Here is a 13380-nt window from a genome sequence, read left to right as displayed (position 1 = left end):
AGATACAAGCACACTGATGATTCATAGTACCCCAAACAATTCTGATGAGTTGGGGTGGGGGGCTAACAGAACACATTTAACAAAATGAATGGAATTCCCATATTGGTACCAAGAACTGAACATCCAGATGGGAAGGGTTAACATTTAGCCAGGGGAATGGACAAAGTGACCAGGGAATTTATTCTGACAACAAGATCCATCTGAAGCAGCAGGGCGATGGGTTGCTAAACTTATTGTCATCCCAGGCAGCAATATTATATTACTTATTATATATATCATATCGTATTATATTTAAAATATATAATATGTTACATATTATAGTATATTATAATTACTAATCTGGGCTGATCAAGTGACATAATATTTTATTCTTTTCTAGAAACATGTTTAAAAGGGGAAAATTAACAGGCTGGGGTGCATACGGAAAAGTCAGGGCTGGTTATGGTGACCCATGCTGATAGGATAATGTAGAAAATATGAAGGTAGACAGATCAAAAGTCCAAGGCCAGCCTGGCGTACACATTTTGCAAAGTGTGGTGCTGCACACCTTTGATCCCAACACTTAGGAGGCGGAGGCAAGAGAATCTCAGTGAGTCTGAGGCCAACTTGGTCTACATACAGTTCCAGGACACCCTCTCTCAAGGAGAGAGACAGATAGAGACAAAGAGACAGAAAAAAAACAAAAACAAAAACAAAAAAAACCAAGACTCATAAAACCTATTGCAAATAGACTTCCCACTTCCACATGGTGCCTCTCCAGGCAGTTTCATATCACTCTGAGGTGTTTTTTCTTGTACCTAAACAAGGTCACAGCACCGGCTTATCTAAAATCTTCAATGATCTTTCCCCGCTGCCTAAGACTCTAACCATGCCTTCCCCCAGCCGCCGGCTAGAGCTCTGCCCTGACTACACTGTTCCCTTAGCTTACCACATTAGCTGTCGCTTGGCTTTGTCCTGTGGGTTTTAGTGCCCTCTAAATAGCTTGTGAACCATCCATTTTCCTGTACTATCCTTGGTTTTTTGGTTTGGGTTGTGGGTGCTTGTTTGTTTGTTTTCTTACCCGTATTGTAGACTGTAAAATACCCAAGGGCAGGGAAAAAACAAGCAAACAACTTTTTAAAAAAAAACTCTTATTTTACTACTGAGGACATATCTTGTCTACAAACAGGTACTAAGTATCAGTTAAATGAGTGAAAGAGTTAATGAGTCAGTACTAGTTTCTCTGTATGTCTGCTTCCTCTTCCTGTTTGTCCACTAGGCAAACCCCTTTCATCCCCCCCTAAACATCCATCTCAGATGTCAGGCATGCTGGGAATGCTGGGGCACACTGCACCCCTCCCTGCCCTTCTCAACACCTGGCACAGCTCCCCACAGAGCTCTCAAGGCTTTCTACCTATTGCCCTACCTGTTTATTCTTTGTCATCTTTGTGAACTTAAGACCATGTCAGGTCATGCGCCTGTGTCCGACATCATCTCTTATAAAGAATGATTGAATGCAACTGATAACACATAGCCCAAAGCAAAAGGAAGCATATTATGAAGGGAAAGAGAGGAAATAAAGAAAAGATGCTCCTCCGGCCTCGGCATTTGTGTGATGATCTGCACCTATGAGCAGAAAAAACAGAGGAGCCGCCATCACGCCTTCCTTCTCTGAACTCTGCTGTTCTGTATAGCTGGTGTCTCACTCGGTGGTCTTGCTTCCAGGATAACCAGGCCCCTTTGTTGCAGGTGGACTCTGAATGAAAATGAGATGGTTATCTTCTGAAACTTCAGAGAGATCAGGAGAGACTCTTCTGACCTCTCACCATGCTGTGTGCTAGCAATACATCCCTGGCTACGCGCTCACATACAGCGTGGGCTTGAGGTGGCTCCTGCTTAGTCCCTACTGTTCTGGTTAGTTTTTGTTATGTTAAAACAAGATAGAGTAACTTGGGAAGGAAGAACCTCAGCTGGAGAACCGCCATCATCAGATTGGCTTGTGGACACATTTGTGGGACAGTTCCTTGATCAATGATTGATACAGGAGGGCCACTGTGGGCAGCGCAAACCGTGGGCAGTCGGTCCTGGAGGGTAGGAGAAAGCAAGCCACGTAGAACAAACCATTCGTTTCTCTGGTTTCTGCTTCAATTCCTGCCTTGGTTTCCCCCCAGTGAGGAGCTAGAAAATCTAAGCGAAAACAAACCCATTCTTCCCCAAGTTGTTATTGGTCAGTGTTTTATCACAGCAACAGAAAGTAACTAAAATACTACCCTGGGTGGATCTCAGCCTTGGTTATTTTCAAAGCCATTGCTATTCAGGAAGCCACAGCTACTGGTTCAACACGACCTAGTTCTCCTGTCATTTGCACTACAGAGGTTAAACGCTGTACTAAAGTCACAATTCATGCTGACTCAGAGCAGCTCTTAATTGTCACAGAGATCTGACAGGGGGTATGAGCTGGGCGGATACTGCAGGAGCGTAGAAAAGATAGACCGGTGGCTCATAGTCCTCAGCTTCATTGGCACCACTCGCTGCTGCCTTGCTTGGCTCTTCCTGTGTGTTTCCCTAACACCCTGTCTCTCCCACTGTGCTTTTATTTTACATCTGAGCTCACCATAAACTGTTTGAACTGGTAAGCTTTACGTTTTGTGAGATCCTGGGCCATTCAGGTGCAAAGAATGCTGTCCAGCTCAGCAGCATTGGGTCATATTTGCAAAAGAACTAGCCCCACCCGCAGTGCATACAAAGAGAGAGATGTGTCTTCTATGACTCTTCACTCCAGGACTGAAGCTATTTAAGTATAAACATTAACCGGCCATTAAAAAAAAACAATGACAGTAACGTGTCTGTGGCACCTACCTGGAGAGCTCTCTGGACCTTTAAAAATGCACCTAAGAAGCTGCCTAGAGTCAGCTCAATTTGCTCTGTGAACAATTTAGTGAATGTAGTATCATTCCCAGATACCTATAGAGTAATAAAAAGGATTAACTACAAGTCTCTGTCCTTATCGTCCCTACAATGCAATGATTCAAGAATGACTTACATGTATAATAATAATAATAATAATAATAATAATAATAATAATAATAATAATAATAATAACCACAATCACCAGTCCATGACCAGGGCATAGCTCTACATGGCAGTGAGGACACAGCAAAGCTGTCTTCTGCTTGAGAGTCCTATCTCACTGGGCCTTACTTACGATGCCCCATGGGGGGTGGGGTGGGGATGGGTCACTTTTTAGCAACCAGCTGTAATTTGGCCTCAAGAAAGGATGTAACCATGCCTCCCCTAACTGGACTCACCTTGCTTTGTCTGGAAGACACATCATAAGTACCGAAGATGACGTTATAAAGGAGAACCCCAAAGAATGCCCTTTGCTTACGCTACTTCATTTTGCACTCAGTGAACCAACGAAAGCAATCACATTGGAATTGCTACCTTGTTCACGTTGCTTTGCAAATGAGGAAATCACCGAGGGCAGTGCGTGCCATGCCGAAAGGGTCCCTACCCAGGAATTCAACACAGAATCAAGACAGAGAGTATCTGTTTCTCTCAGCCCTCTCTGCGCCTCCATACAAGGCCATTTTGGAAATCCCTCTGTGACCAATTCAACTAGTAAGCCATCCCTGTGACTGCATGGTGACCTCATCCCTTCCCCTCCCCACTGACTTGCAGGTTGGCCATGCGTGCTGTGGTCGTACACCAAGGCAGGGTGTCAGCCTGGTGTCTGTCAGCAGCGTTTGTTTTTTTCTCTTCCATCCAGTTCCTTCCCTGGTTGAAGGGAAACAAATGTCTATGGTGTTTCTAATTTGACTATTTTCCAACATGGCCTTGACCTTTAGCTAATGTTAAGTCTCTTGACACATTTTTCCATTCTGTCTTGTATTACATAACTTGTACTCCCAACCCCATCTTTGAGTTCCTTTTTTTTTTTTTTTTAATCGCTCATCTTGACCATTTACAGGTGAGTTAAATGGATGGATCCATACTGTGTCTGACTGCATCCTTCACACTTTTCCCACCTCCCACCTCCCCTGCCAGATTTCTGAAGGCGCAGGGGTGTGGTGTTACTCTTCATTGCTAACCTGATTAGACATAGACCCAGCTATGAGACACACCTCTGGACATGTCTCCCAGGGTGTTCTCAAGGAGGCTTAACTGAGGAGGGCAGACCCACCTTGAACACGGCGGCACTGCCTCATGGACTGGGTATCAAACTGACTAACAAAGGAGACAAGGAGAAAGCCAACAGACCACCAGTGTTCCCTTTGCTGCTTCCTGGTCTGTCTGGACATGAGTGAGCTCCTTCTACTACAGCTGTAAGCCGATCCCACTGCCACACGTTTCCCACTGTGACTGACTCTATGTCCTGAATTGTGACTCAAACAAACCTTTTCTCTATTAAGTTGTTTCTTGTCAGACACTTGGTCACAGCTAAGACAAGTAACTAAACCCCTGCCCACCAATTTCCTTGTGCAGAAGGATTCTGCGTGCCTGTCCCACTCGGACTCAGTGGATGAAGAACAGTCTCTGTGGCAGTCTAAGGCTTGCCCTCGGATGAGGCCTAGAACATCATGGGGCCTCAGCAAACGGCATGCTGGCTGAATCCCAACCGGCCTCGATATTAGAGTCCACACATCAACCATTGCTCCAGGCACAAGGAAGTGAGGTCCAGATGGCCTCTCCTGCCTGCTCTGCACCTCACCTTCCTGCCAGCCTATAGAGAATCTCAGTCTGAAGGCCTCTGCTGAAGAAAGTGTTGCTGCGGAGGAATCATGAGGAATTTCAGCTTCATCTGAAAGGTAAGTCTTCTGGGATTTCAGCTTGGAGGCCTTTGGACTTGTTACTCATTTGCAGACCCACAAATCTTGGTCTCATCCTTTTTTCATAGATTAGCATTTTTCATGTGAATTGGTCATGGGAGGTTTTGGGGGGAGGGGAGCGGGGTGACTCCACTTTTGGATGCCTTTGATTTCACATCTGACAGAGGTGAACTTCCTCCGAGTGTTATGGACTTTCCCCCCAGTTCCTTACATACCAGAGGCTGGGGTTAAAGAGCTGAAGTGTGTGAACTGGGGCAGGAGAGTACAGCTCACTGCAGCCCACACCCCACCTAGCCCAGCAAACTCCTTCCCCAAAGCACACTGCATGCAAAGCCAGCACCCTGCTTCCTTGACTCACAAGAATATCTATTTTCCTGGTGACTATGGGATTAACTGTGGCCTGCAGCAAAGGTAAACTGCTCAACGGAGGTTTTTGCATTGTTTTTACAGGAGGAAAAACAACATACAAAGCATATTACCAGGTAATGGGTACTTTAGGCTCAGGGCTCTAGCAGTTCAGTTGTCGGCAAGGATTTCCTCACACAAGGAGGCAATCAAACCCAGGTTGTCACCGTGCATTTCCCCTTCTCTTCACAGGCCCTACTTCTGAGTGCGGTTGCCATGGCAATGAGATGACTGCAAGAGAGAACAAGAGAGATCCTGCCTGTACTTGAGCAGTGAGATGTTTGTGAAAATCCACATCTTACTCTTTTCAATGCCCCTCTGCTAGAAAGAGAGAAGGAATTGAGGAAGAGATGTGGCCAACTTCTTTAAACCTCTCGTATGAGGAGGGTGTGGGATTATGTGCTTAATATGTGTTAGGCTAGATATGTACATGTGTGCTTGAATTTTGTATCATAAAATATAACTTATCTACCAAAGGGTCCATATAAACAAAAGTGCTCAGCTCAGTAATTTCTCATAAAATATACTCAGGTAAGAACAGTCATTATCAGCACCCCAGAAGTAGGATATAACACACACACACACACACCAATTGTTATCTCTTCTTTTTCCTTCAAACAAAAAAAAGCTATCCTAACTTTAAAATACAAAACAAAAACCAAACAACAACAAAGCCACTTACTGACTTTTCTTTGTGGTCTTGGTACCTATGCATAGTCCCTAAACACTGAGGTATCACTTTATTGTCTTTGAGCCTTGTGTGTGAGCATTTCTTTGTGTCCTGCATAATGTTAGGTTTAATAGCTCTATTGTGATTTTCATGTTCATTTTCTCATGTTTCATTATACAGAGGGAACCCAGTTTTCTTATTTATTCTATTATCAGTGGACTTCTGGGTTGATTCAAGTTAAATATTGTCACAAAAAAAATTCCATAATGAATGTTCTTACACACATATTTCTGTGTCTCACTCACATTTCAGCAACTCTGTGTCTAGAAGTGAACTTCCCAGGCCATGATGTTCTGTAGTCAACACTGCTAAACAGTGTTCCCACACAGCTGTGTGGACCCGTGCCTTTCCACCGCCCCGGCGATGTTTAGTATTTTCAGTCTTACAGCGTTACCCATTCTGATGGGTGTTTGGTGGAAACTCAATCTTTCTTGGCCTTCAGAATAGTCTATAATGTGGCAATCCCACTTTTCCTACTTTTAACTGATCTGTACCTGTTTGTCACACAATTTAGATACAAACAGATGGCATACATATTGCGAAATACCCTCCCTGCTGTGGACTATGTTGTCACTCTCACAGACTCTTTAGACAGGCAGAAGTTATTTGTTTTCATGTGGTCCAGTGTGTCTGTTTCAGTTTTGTGAGTGTACCGCTCCTGACTTGTGAAAACGCTTTCTTTATGCCAAGTCTATCATTGTCTTCTGGACAATTCTCTGCTAGCCTTATTCATTCAGATTTATAACTCATTCATTCCACTAATTTGTTCTTAGTGGATTAAGGTTGGTTTTAAGTTTCTCTTTATGTTCAATATGGATGTCCAAGGTGCCTTACTTAATGTATTTGTTGAAAAGGCCACCCTTTCCCACGGCTCCACAGTGACGGCTTCATGAGAAACATGGTGTCCTCATGGTCTTCTCTTCTGTTTGATTGGCCTGATTCCTCTCCTTGCCCCAATTCCATAATCTTGGTTACTGTGGCCTTAAAATTAGTCTTCACAGCTGTCAGAGTAAGGCTTTCCGTTTTCTTCTCAGTCAGTAGTATCTCAGATGTCCTTACTTAACCATTTGCATTTTCATAAAAGCACTAGAATCAGATGTCAGTTCATACACACAAAAATGCACATACATACACACATATACACATTTACACACAAATACACATACATACACATACATACACACAAATGCGCATACATACACACACAAATGCGCATACATACACACACAAATGCGCATACATACACACATACATACATATACATACAAATGCACGTACATACATAAACACACATGCACACACAAACAAACCCACACTGCTGGGGACAGGTGTGCAAATGTTCTTGTAAATTTTTGTGACATTCCATTTAACTATATAAGTCAACTTGGAGAAATTATATTCTTACGTTTTAATTTTACTTTCCATTATGACATTTTTGAACTTTCAAACATACTTTGAAATTTACTAATAATTACTTTATGTCCTCATGTAAGGTAAATGTCTGAGGAATTGCCTCGTGTGCTTAGAAAACCATTCTAGCCTGAAGTCAGTATGCATGCTTCATACTTGTCTGTTAGGTCTAGTGTATAGATCGTGTTGTTGAAGTCGCTATGGTGAATGACTTTTTTCTCTTTGCTGTATAAAACCTACCAGATATGACAACAGTTTTGGTTTTCCATAAATTTTGATTTGCATATTTCAAATATATGTTAATAGTGTATATGAAATTAGAAGCACCACAACCTCCTGGTAAGGTCTACTTTGGTATGACGAAGTGGGTGCACACCATGCTCTATGTATGTATGCATACATATACACACATGCCTGCACATGTGTGTGGCAGTGACTACTTCAGTTAAGTAAGCAAAGTAACTCACTCACTCCTCACTATCCACAGGTACTGTGTGTGCACACATGCGCGTGTGTCATGAGGGTCATTACGGTATTGCGCTTGGGAAACTTCCAGTATATAACGCAGTCTGAGTAGCTACAACCCTCGTGCTGTACTTTAGCTCACTGGACTTCCTCATCCTACACAACTGCAGGCTTATGCCCTTTAACCGATTTATATTACCCTTTATTTCTTCCGTTTTGTCATTCTTATATTCTTATTTTGTATGACTGGCTTTAAATTACGTTCTAATAATTATATGGGGGAAACTGCTTCCAGGCCAGTGGTTCTCAGCCTTCCTAACGCTGCAGCTCTTTAATACAGCTCCTCATGTTGCAGCAATCCTCCAGTCATAAAATTATTTTCGTCGGTACTTCATAACTGTATTTTTGCTACTGTTACGAATCATAATATAAATATCTGTTTCCTAATAAACTGAGGTGACCCCTGTGAAAGGGTCCTTCGAGCCCCAAAGACGTCACGACCCACAGGTTGAGGACCCTTGCTCTAGAGGACTATTCTTCATTTAAAGAAGGTTTACATCTCCCGTTGCTAGGGAACTGGCATGAGTCTCACTCCGAGAAGCTGTCATCTTCTCAGGCCCCGGATGATAACCTGGTCCTATAGTTCTACCTCCGACTTCTTACGGCTTGCTAAATGCCCCAGGGTTGAGCAGTCCTCCATTTCAGCTTGTTTCCTTGAGTTTCCAAATTGGTTCTGTAATTCCTCATTCTCTTACTATCCCTCAACAGAAGGGGTAGTCTGGAAATTATCAGGAAAATTACTCTGAATTATCTAGTTTGCATTTTTTTTCTCCTAAGTTGTGTATTCTTTGGACCAAATATTCTTTGGACAAACTCTTTTATATTTTTAATTTTTCCTATTTTACACAAAAACACGTTTGCCCATGTTTTTAAGAAAATGTTTAAAATTGAACAAGAGCTATATGTTGTTAGTGATAAAGACCAAAATGGTACCCAGTTTGTGAGTTCCTTAAAAGATGACCCTGGTATTCTCAGAATGTAGGTGGAGAAGTGTCCAGGCAGTGCCTGTTGAGCCGAGCAATTGGTAGTCCAAAGGATGGAGCACACAGAGGGAGTGGGGACCATTTCTGTACATTCTGCATTTTTTTCTACTAAAATGTTCCTATCAGTAATTGGCTGTCAAACTTCCCTTTTCTCAGTAAAACTTAGAAGAGGCATCAGTACAGTCCATCAGTATTCTCGGTGCCCCATAGAAAGACGGGGGAAGTTACAGGATAATAACACAGGAAAGGAGCCACTCGCTCCTGCTGGCTGAGAATAAAGAACGTCACTCACGTATAGATCACATTTGCAGTTAAACCTACGAGCCTTGACTTTCTTGTGGCCGATGTATACTAAGGAGTCTTCTAAGCCTTTTGCCATATACCAGCCTATAAACCTACACCGTTGTACCTCAAGCCACCTTATAATTCATTTACTAAAGAAAAGTTTGTAAATAAAAATAAATATAGGAAAAGTCTTTTATTTTGTCTTTCAAACCCTTTGAATAATCCACCTTCAAGAGTGATCCATATACATGACTGTTAAGACACTAGAGTGCCAGTCTTTCTTCAGAAGCCCAAGGATGCGCTACTGTCCTTCGCTTGACTGTCTCTCTCTTCTCAGTGATAAAACATAAACTCCAAGTATGCTTCATACTGACTCACCTTGAAATATTGTTTCTCTGCAGAGTAGTCAAGGGCCCCAGGTCCACTGAAGTAGGGTTTTATTAGGGATGTGAGAGGACCCTTCCCAGGCTGCTGTAATTGGCAGCACAGGTCTGTGCCTCCGACTTCCACTATCAACCCCTTCCAGATCTCAAAGGAGTTCTACAAGTTCAACGCTGCGCTCGTTTCTGTCCAGGAGTCTCCAGTGCTACATCAGTCCAGTACATAAATTAAATTAAATTAAACCTCACTATGCTCTGAAATGGACTCAAACCTCATCTTTTTACTAGTTATTTCCCTTCTCTGTGTGTGTGTGTTTTGTTTTGTTTTGTTTTGTTTTGTTTTGTTTTGTTTGGTGCCAATGCCTCTGCCTAGTTACCTACACCACAAATCTGGTCATTTTAGAATCCCGTCCCATGTCAAATCACGAGGTCTGCGGAGTCTGTGTCCTACTTATTTCTCATGTTTACCCCTGTCCAGATGTTTCTCCTCTTCTAATTCTAGGTCTCAGATTGCGACACACCTGGAGTTCAGTTCCGAACACCTAGTTGCTCTTAACTCCTTCGTATCTGTGCTACCCTCCCATAGAATCATCAAATAGTAACTCCGGACTGTCCCTGCCTTCCACTGGCACTCTAAGCTCCCTGCCACTGCTTGTAAAACTTTCCCACTATGGCTCTTACTTCTCTAACCCCCAGTCCCATTCACACTATTCTCTTTTGTGAGGCTCATAGTCTAAAAATCACCAAATACACTATCCTTCCAACCATCATTTCTACGCTCATTGCATAAATGCACCTGTTTAATGTGTCCCTATTCCTATAAAGTCAACTTCACTAGCCTCCCTGCCTAGTCCAGTGATGCCTTGCTGGGCTCCCATAGCAGAGCTCGGTGATCAGAACACACAGCTCTCCCTGGAGAAAGTCTGACTCCTTTATCAGCAAGTGCTGAAGAAATCTAATATCCACATGTAGACTGAATATCAGCCTCTGTGTCTTGCTTTGAAAAAAATAAACTCAAAACAGATCAAAGACCTTGGTATTATGCCTGAAACTTTGCTAAAGGGAGATATTTGAAGATAAAGGAATATTTGAAAACTTTCTGAGTAGATTTCATGAGATTATATCAAATTAAAAACTTCTGTATAGCAGAAAGAAAGAAAAGAAGAAAGAAAGGAAGAAAGAATGATTATCTTAATGAAGAAAAACCAACAGAATGAGAGAGAAGCTTTACCAGTCATTTATCATATATGGGATTAATAACCAGACTATAGAAAGAACTGAAAAAAAAAAATAAACACACAGGTCAGCTACAGTGGCACATGCTCTTGAGAGGCAAAGGCAGGTAGATCTCTGAGTTTAAACTTGGTCTACGGTATAAGTTCCAAGACATCCAAGAATACAGAGAAAAACACTGTATCAAAAAAAAAAAAAAAAAAAAAAAAGAAAGAAAGAAAGAAAAGAAAAGAAAAAAGAAAGAAAGAAAAGAAAAGAAATACATTCAAATAAACATACACCAAAATAAAAATCCATCTAATAAGTGGGCAAGTAAATTGAACACTTTTCAAAACAAGTAGGCAATAAATACACAAAATGTCCAATATCCTTAGCTATCAGGGAAATGCAAACAAAAACAAAATCAAGATTCCATGTTATCCCAGTCAAAATGATTCTCACTGAAGAAACAAGACACGCTGCCAAGGATGTGGGGAGGAAGAACCCTGTCTCATCCACTTTGGATGGGGACGGAAATGGCTCTATGGAAATAATTACAGATAATCCTCAGACACTCTAAATAGATCTGCCCTATGAGCTAGCTGCGCCACTCCTGATCATATGCCAGAAGGAGTCAAAGTCAGCAGACAATAGAGATGCTGGTACATCCATGTCTGACACCACTCATAATAGTGAAACCATGAAATCCACATAGGTGACAGTTTTAGTTGCTTTCTGTTGCTGTGCTAAAATACTCAGGAAGGAATTAAAAAGCAATGTACGGGAGAAGTGTTAATTTTGTCTTGAGGTTATAGTCCATCATGGACTATAACTATAACTTTAACAGAAGCAGAGGGTTAAAGAAGCTGGCCACATTGCATCCGTAGTCAACAGGCAGAGAGACATGAATGCTTGCACTTAACTTCCCTCTCCTTTGTATACAGTCCAGGATCTCAACCCAGGGAATGTTGCCACCCACAGTGGGATGGTCTTCCCACTTCAATTAACCTAAGATAATCTTCCATTGACAAGGCCAAAGGTTCATCTCCCAGATGACTCTAGATTTCATAAAGTTGAGAATTGAGGTTAATCATCACAGTGACCATCCGTGGATAAGTGGATAGGGGAAATTGCATATACAAGAGTGCTATTTAACCACTAAGAAGAATGTGTGTTGTTTCAAAAAAAAAAAAAAAAAAAAAATGAGGGGAACTTCAACCTGCTATGTTCAAAAACAAACAAACAATAACCCAAATGTCACAATTTTTTTCATTTGTTTAATCCTTTTAAGAAGTCATAAGAATAGAAAACAGTCTACGAGGAATAGGAATGAGACTCAAGGATTGTGCAACTCATCTGGATAATAGCATAATACAGAGAATTGCCTATACATTTATGGAAGTGTCATAATGAAAAACACCGCTTTGGATAATTAATAGGCACTAATAAGGTAATTTTTAAACCCACACAATCCATCAGATTGAGGTCGTGTGTTTTAATGTCTGTCACCTTCACTTAAAGACACTCTTTAGTGTTAGCATTTAATAATCCTCAGTAACAGCACAAAGATTGAGAAGAACAATAGTTTTTAAAATTAATGACAATAGGGCTTGGAGATGGCTCAACAGTCAAGAGCACTCACCGCTGCTCCTGCAGAGGACTGGGTTCAAAGCACCTATATAGCAGCTCACAAACATCTGTAACTCCAGTTCCAAAGGACCTGACCACCTCTTCTGGATCTAACAGGAATCGGGCATGCAAGAGATGTGCAGTCATTCATGTATGCAAAACACCCCCACACATAAAACAATAAAGTAGATGTCCTAGCCACTTAAAGTTGCTTTGCTGAAGCTCAAGTCCAAATGGATTAAAGACCTCAATATAAAACCAGAGACACTAAATCAGTTAGAAGAAAAAGTGGGGAAGAGCCTGGAACACATTGGCACAGGAGACAATTTCCTGAAAGAACACCAACAGCTCAGGCCTTAAGGACAATTAATAAATGGGACCTCATGAGGCTGAGAAGCTTCTGTAAGGCAGGAGACACTGTCAAAAGAACAAAGCGACAGCCTACAGACTGGGAATTAATCTTCACCAACCCTGCATCTGACAAAGGTCTAATATCCAAACTTTATAAAGAACTCAAGAAATTAAACGCCGCCAAACCAAATAACCCAATTGAGAAATGGGGCTTGGAATTAAACAGAGAATTCTCAACAGAGGGATATCAAATGGCTGAGAAACACTTAAAGAAATGCTCAACCTCCTTAGTCATCAGGGAAATGCAAATCAAAACAACTCTGAGATTCCATCTTACAACCATCAGAATGGCTAAGATCAAAAATTCAAGCGACACCACATGCTGGCAAGGATGTGGGGAGAGAGGAACACTCCTTCATTGCTGGTGGGAATGCAAACTAGTACAGCCACTTTGGAAATCTATCTGGTGCTACCTAAGAAAAATGGGAATAGGGCTTCCTCAAGACCCAGCTATTCCACTCCTTGGAATATACCCAGAAGATGCTCCAGCACACAACAAGAAAATTTGCTCAACCATGTTCATAGCAGCCTTATTCATAATAGCCAGAACATGGAAGCAGCCTAAGTAGAAGAATGGATAAAGAAACTGTGGTACATATACA

At 41.8% G+C, this 13380-nt stretch overlaps 1 long non-coding RNA gene across 2 annotated transcripts in view; it reads right to left on the bottom strand.

The window, feature by feature from the left end:
- Positions 1–13380, bottom strand: part of LOC127191004 (uncharacterized) — a 104797-nt gene that overhangs the window by 20840 nt on the left and 70577 nt on the right. The window contains exon 4 of one of the 2 annotated variants that reach the window (XR_007830810.1): positions 9610–9732. The exons of the other annotated variant lie outside the window; for it this stretch is intronic. This is a non-coding gene — a long non-coding RNA (uncharacterized LOC127191004). Of the gene's footprint in view, positions 1–9609; positions 9733–13380 lie in introns of those variants that run through there. 2 annotated transcript variants of the gene reach the window in all.

This window comes from Acomys russatus, chromosome 6, assembly GCF_903995435.1.
Source record: "Acomys russatus chromosome 6, mAcoRus1.1, whole genome shotgun sequence".
Classification (NCBI taxonomy): domain Eukaryota; kingdom Metazoa; phylum Chordata; class Mammalia; order Rodentia; family Muridae; genus Acomys; species Acomys russatus.
The sequence above is the reverse complement of the archived record's forward strand: the minus strand, read 5'-3'. Positions and strand labels throughout refer to the sequence as shown.